Genomic DNA, 7,407 nt, shown 5'->3' on the forward strand with positions numbered 1-7,407 from the left:
CGGTTAATGCTTTCCAGCCTGGCGAAAGTTAACAATGCTGTTGCTAATGACGCCATTGAAGCTAACTTAGCAACGGGACCTTAGAGAGCTATGCTAAAAACATTAGCTATCCACCTACGCCAGCCAGCCCTCATCTGCTCATCAACACCCGTGCTCACCTGCGTTCCAGCGATCGACGGAAGGACGAAGGACTTCACCCGATCATCCGTGCGGTTGGCGGCTAGCGTCGGCTAGCGCGTCTGCTATCCAAGTAAGTCCTCCTGGTTGTGTTGCTACAGCCAGCCGCTAATACACCGATCCCACCTACAACTTTCTTCTTTGCAGTCTTCATTGTTCATTAAACAAATTGCAAAAGATTCACCAACACAGATGTCCAGAATACTGTGGAATTTTGAGATGAAAACAGAGCTTTTTGTATTGGATTCAATGGCGTCCGAATACTTCCGTTTCAACGATTGACGTCACGCGCATACATCATCATAAATAGACGTTTTCAACCGGAAGTTTAGCGGGAAATTTAAAATTGCACTTTATAAGTTAACCCGGCCGTATTGGCATGTGTTGCAATGTTAAGATTTCATCATTGATATATAAACTATCAGACTGTGTGGTCGGTAGTAGTGGGTTTCAGTAGGCCTTTAAGTCAGAACTAACTATTTACAATTTAAAGGAGAGATCAGAAAACACAAAACGCAACTTAAGTGGCAAAAAGTGTGTTTGTTATACAGTTTGGTCCAGAGGTATTGCCGGTGCCTATACCGTATTTTTTGGACTACAAGGCGCACGTAAAAAAAGCCTTTAATTTTCTCAAAACTCGACAGTGCGCTTTATAACCTGGTGTGTGACAGTTGCGATAGCCAATCAGATCACGAGTTGTTGTCAGTAAGGCCTTCTAGCTGGCCTAAGGCAGATATATAGCGATGTTACGAGCCAGGTAACATTAGAACTCCATTACCCAGCATGCCACAGTAGTGAAGAACATGTGCAGTAGCCCCGTTTAGGTTGTTGAACGTAGACATATATATATATAAATTGATGTTATCGATGAGCACGCTGTGGAGTAAACTTTAAGAACTCAGCCAACACGTCTCATTTGCATCTTTTATGATTAGACAAGACCACACATATATTTGCAAGGCCGTTTTCAAGAAAGATATTTAAAGAGAAACTACATCTTGTGAAAATTAGAGGGAAATAAGAACTCATGATCCAAAGCATACCACATCACAAGGAAGCAGTATTATGGGATGGTTGCTAAAGGAACAAGCGGAGTTGATTAATGATTGACTGCTGAAAGACTTGACAAGATGAGAGTGAGGAGTTTCTAGCCTTATTCTCTGCTCACATTCAACTGAACTGATAGGATGGCGCTCTGAAAAGCAGATGGATAATGACCCAACCACACAGGAAATATTTGATCAATATCAGTGACCTGATCTTAATCCAATATACAGTAGTAGTAGACCCTCAAACGAGCAGCAAGTAAAGGTGAATCCTGCATGACTACACTTTTATTACATCTTAATTGTTTTATTTATAGGGCATTACATAAATATAAAGACAAAATTATTCATCTGTAGGCTAGAGGTTTTTTTGTATTTTTTTCCAACTGTAGTTTACCTCTATTTAGGACATAAGCACGGCAAGTAAGTAGGTTAACATAGGGTTAATTTAAGGTCAATGGAACCTTTATCTCATGGAGGGCACACACCCTAATCCCACTTTAAAAGGGGAACACTACGAGGATACAGGGATTATTGTAATCATCTTCTTGTCTTTTACCTGCTTTATATTGTTGTTTTTTAAACCTGGATGTATAATGGAACCGTTGCCATGAAATAATTCCAGTTACCATGAGGAGCATCCTGGCAACGGTGGTGCGAGTGCTTCTGTACACCCACACGGTGCAAGCAGAAAGTGCTGCCCACAGAGAGTCATGTCCGCTCACAAAACACACATTTTGTAACTTCTGATTGGTGTCGGGGGCAGTGAAAGTGATGCAGCGCGTGGGCTTCTTCACACAATGAAAATTAAATATGTGCTTCATACAGTAGTCCACTGCAGCAACAAATAAACTGCGCTGCAACCTTAAGTGATTCTAAGAATGGAATGAGTTCGATACCAATGCTGACATCACATGTTTTCACTGAACATTTTTCAATTGAATGTTGGTGAGTGATATTGTCAGTTTACAAATATCAGCACAATATACACTGTATTGCCAAAAGTATTTGGCCACCCATCCAAATGATCAGAATCAGGTGTCCTAATCACTTGGCCCGGCAACAGGTGTATAAAATCAAGCACTTAGGCATGGAGACTGTTTCTACAAACGTTTGTGAAAGAATGGGTCGCTCTCAGGAGCTCAGTAATTTCTAGCGTGGAACTGTCATAGGATGCCACCTGTGCAACAAATCCAGTCGTGGAATTTCCTCGCTCCTAAATATTCCAAAGTCAACTGTCGGCTTTATTATAAGAAAAGGGAAGAGTTTGGGAACAACAGCAACACAGCCACGAAGTGGTAGGCCACGTAAACTGACAGAGAGGGGTCAGCGGATGCTGAAGCGCATAGTGCAAAGAGGTCGCCCACTTCCTGCACAGTCAGTTGCTACAGAGCTCCAAAATTCATGTGACCTTCCAATTAGCCCACGTACAGTACCCAGAGAGTTTCATGGAATGGCTTTCCATGGCCGAGCAGCTGCATCTAAGCCATACATCACCAAGGGATGCAGTGGTGTAAAGCACGTCGCCACTGGACTCTAGAGCAGTGGAGACACCTTCTCTGGAGTGATGAATCACGCTTTTCCATCTGGCAATCTGATGGGGGAGTCTGGGTTTGGAGGTTGCCAGGAGAAGGCTACATTTCGGACTGCATTGTGCCGAGTGTGAAATTTGCTGGAGGAGGAATTATGGTGTGGGGTTGTTTTTCAGGAGTTGGGCTTGGCCCCTTAGTTCCAGTGACATGGAACTTTGAATGCTCCAGGATACCAAAACATTTTGGACAATTCCATGCTCCCAACCTTGTGGGAACAGTTTGGAGCGGGCCCCTTCCTCTTCCAACATGACTGTGCACAATGCAAGGTCCATAAAGACATGGATGACAGAGTCTGTTGTGGATGAACTTGACTGGCCTGCACAGAGTCCTGACCTGAACCCGATAGAACACATTTGGGATGAATTAGAACGGAGACTGAGAGCCAGGCCTTCTCGACCAACATCAGTGTGTGACCTCACCAATGCGCTTTTGGAAGAATGGCCGAAAAGTCCTATAAACACACTCAGCAACCTTGTGGACAGCCTTCCCAGAAGAGTTGAAGCTGTAATAGCTGCAAAAGGTGGACCGACATCCTATTGAACCCTATGGGTTAGGAATGGGATGGCACTTCAAGTTCATATGTGAGTGAAGGCAGGTGGCCAAATACTTATGGCAAAATAGTGTATAAACTACTTCCTCACTCTCTTTAATTACATACAATTGTTGAGCAAAACAAAGTCAATAGTACACAACAATTAAACAAAAGTAAAAAAACTAAAATCTACTACTCATTCAAATCCTGTGGTTTTTGCACTCAAAGTTCTTCTGTGTGCAGGGAATTATTTGTAAACACTGACAACAACAACAAAAATGATGTTGAGAAAATAAGAATATCGACTGAATCACTCTAGTATCAACCATATACTGATACAAGTCTAGAAATATAATATTAGGGAAAAAGCTAACCTAAAACAAGTGTATGCATGTACAACACTTAAGACCTTTAGCATTTTAATATTTTAATATGTGGAATTAAATTATGGAATGAATTCAGCAAACAAGGCTAACAATGTATTAATATTCAAAAAACTGTTCAAACTCAAAGTGTTTACAAAATACAAGAGAAAAAAATAATCATACATACACATATATATATATATATATATATATATATATATATATATATATATATATATATATATATATATATATATATATATATATATATATATATATATATATATATATATATATGTACTGTATATATACACACACATATATTTACAATACCGTTCAAAAGTTTGGGGTCACATTGAAATGTCCTTATTTTTGAAGGAAAAGCACTGTACTTTTCAATGAAGATAACTTTAAACTAGTCTTAACTTTAAAGAAATACACTCTATACATTGCTAATGTGGTAAATGACTATTCTAGCTGCAAATGTCTGGTTTTTGGTGCAATATCTACATAGGTGTATAGAGGCCCATTTCCAGCAACTATCACTCCAGTGTTCTAATGGTACAATGTGTTTGCTCATTGGCTCAGAAGGCTAATTGATGATTAGAAAACCCTTGTGCAATCATGTTCACACATCTGAAAACAGTTTAGCTCGTTACAGAAGCTACAAAACTGACCTTCCTTTGAGCAGATTGAGTTTCTGGATCATCACATTTGTGGGGTCAATTAAACACTCAAAATGGCCAGAAAAAGATAACTTTCATCTGAAACTCGACAGTCTATTCTTGTTCTTAGAAATGATACATACATATATACATATATATATATACATACATACCAGTCAGATTTACAAACATATGAACCCTAAAGAGTATCTTATTCACCATTTGATTGGCAGCAGTTAACGGGTTATGTTTAAAAGCTCATACCAGCATTCTTCCCTGCTTGGCACTCAGCATCAAGGGTTGGAATTGGGGGTTAAATCACCAAAAATTATTCCCGGGCGCGGCGCCGCTGCTGCCCACTGCTCCCCTCACCTCCCAGGGGGTGATCAAGGGGATGGGTCAAATGCAGAGGACAAATTTCACCACACCTAGTGTGTGTGTGACAATCATTGGTACTTTAACTTAACTTTACACATACAAACTGTAGCACACAAAAAAGCATATTTCATAAAAAAACACGTTATTATGGTCTTACCTTTACTTATAAATGAAGTCCATGCCCCGCTGTTGTGCTGGATTAATGCACTCCCGTCGTAGAGTGTTATATCAACTAAAACCCACACTTAAACTTTCCACGTGCAAGATTTAATCTATTTAAAAAAGTTATTTAATAAGAAGCCAAAAATTGCAAAAACAATAATGTTCGTGTTGGAGGAGTTGTGAATGATTTAAATATGAAATCCGTGCTGCAGGTGTACCTAATGTTGTGGCCCTGCGGTCATTCACAACTCCTCCAACATGAACATTATTGTTTTTGCACTTTTTGGCTTCTTATTAAATAACTTTTTTAAATAGTGTAACCGAGGGTTTATAAATGTCGCATATACTGTATGAAACTACAAAATAATAAACACGGAGGCTCCAGTTTACACGAGGACCACTTTATTTATCTTCTTTCAAAAACCTCCGCTCCACTCCAACGGTTGGAGTGGAGCGGAGGTTTTTGAAAGAAGACCACGCCCCCCCACCCCCGACCCCTCACCTCCCGGTATCAGAGGTCTCAAGGTTGGCAAGTATGCTCCAACGTGTCATCACTTCCGCTCTTAGCGCCTTCAAAATAAGAGCGCAAGGCATATACTGTATAACAGCATGTAACAGGAATTAACAACACAAAGAGGAAAGGCCATAAAAATAGGTTACAATAGATTCAATCTTGCACGTGGAAAGTTTAAGTGTGGGCTTTAGTTGATATAACATGCACCCCCCCTCCCCCCGTTTCCTACGGCGGGGGTGCACCGGCACAAGGAGGCGGGACTACTGCGAGGCGAGCCTCAGCCAGTGTGTCTTCGCAGCAGTTTTATGATCGCTCAGCACAAGAAATACGTTACACACATACAGTTGTTGACAAAATACACTGTACATTATATACCTCAGCTAACTAAACTATGGAAATGTATAATATAGTTCATATAGCAATACGGTCTCACTGCACAGCAGGCCAGCAGTTAGCCGAGTCCGCAATCTATGGTGAGGCACAAGTGCCTCAACTGGCTGCTGATCACCGCACCGTCTCTTCTCAGTATTTGAACGGCAAATGTGAAAATCCAGCGATTTTGAATAAAATAATCTAAAACTGGTGAAGTTAAATGGAAATTAACTTTATAGTATAATCACTGGATACATATAACAATTTAATTAATTTTTTTTCTTTTCACATTTTTTTTCTTTCCATGATGGCAGGTGAAGCGCCCGCCTCACCTGCCTCTAGTGACTGCACGTCATATATATATATATATATATATATATATATATATATATATATATATATATATATATATATATATATATATATATATATACACACACATAATCCATCACATATTCAGTAAATTATGTGAACCATACAGTTGTTTAACTATCTACATGCAAACTGTATTAATACTTATTTATTAATTTATTGTTGTCGTGTTAAAGATTGAAAAAACGAAGTGAACAATTGTGTTCGAAATTATTTCTACACAGAGAAGGTGTAGGATTGAATACGCTCTGCTTTTTCCTACTTCTTTTCGGACATGTTAGAGTTTAAGGCTGCAGCTAACGATTATTTTTCTATCGATTAATCTATAGATTATTTTTTCGATTAATCGGTTAATCTATAGATTATTTTTTCTAAAAATCTATAGATTATTTTTCCTTTTACCGATTATTTTTTTTATTCAAAATGAAGATGAAAAAATAAATGTAGGCCAGTTTTTTCAAAAGGCATGGCTTTTATTTACAAAAAAAAAAGAAGTATGGCCACTCAGTCAACATTGACAACAACATGACTAAATATTCTGTAACAATGTAAACATTTAAAACTTTTAACCTTTAACAATATTAAAAGTAGCTTATTTGCTTTTTAATGTGCAAATATAAAAGTCAACATCCAGTGCAAATCTTAATATTCTGCAATAGCATAAGCATTTCAAAAGTAAAAGTATTGCTTATTTTGCTTTAAAATGTGCAAAAATAAAGATAAACATCCAATACAAAAAAGTGTAAAACGAAATATTCTGTAACAACAGTGTAAACATTTCAACAAAAGTGAAAGTATTGCTTATTTGCTAAAATGTGCAAAAATAAAGATAAACATCCAATACAAAAAAGTGCCAATCTAAATATTCTGGAGCACTGTAAACATTAAGTATTGCTTTTAAAATGTGCAAAATAAACATCCAGTCCAACACAGTACACAATAACCAATTCTACTCATTCCAGTGAATGACTAACAGTTGTAATGAAGAAAGGTTAGCATGTCTACATGCTCTGCTTCTTTTCATGTTTACAATATTCCCAGCAGCTGAAAATAGGCGCTCAGAAGGGGTCGATGTGGCTGGAACTGAGAGGTAATTAGCCTTCACCTCAAGCCAGGACTGCGAGTGAGCTGAGCTGCAGTTGAAGTTTCTAGAAGGTCAACGGGCTCATAGTGATGTTACTAGTAGTTGACTGGGAGGTGTTTATTATCATTTGGGGAGAGTCAGCTGCCTG

The sequence above is a fragment of the Entelurus aequoreus genome, linkage group LG19 (genome assembly GCF_033978785.1).
Source record: "Entelurus aequoreus isolate RoL-2023_Sb linkage group LG19, RoL_Eaeq_v1.1, whole genome shotgun sequence".
NCBI classification, from domain to species: Eukaryota; Metazoa; Chordata; class Actinopteri; order Syngnathiformes; family Syngnathidae; genus Entelurus; species Entelurus aequoreus.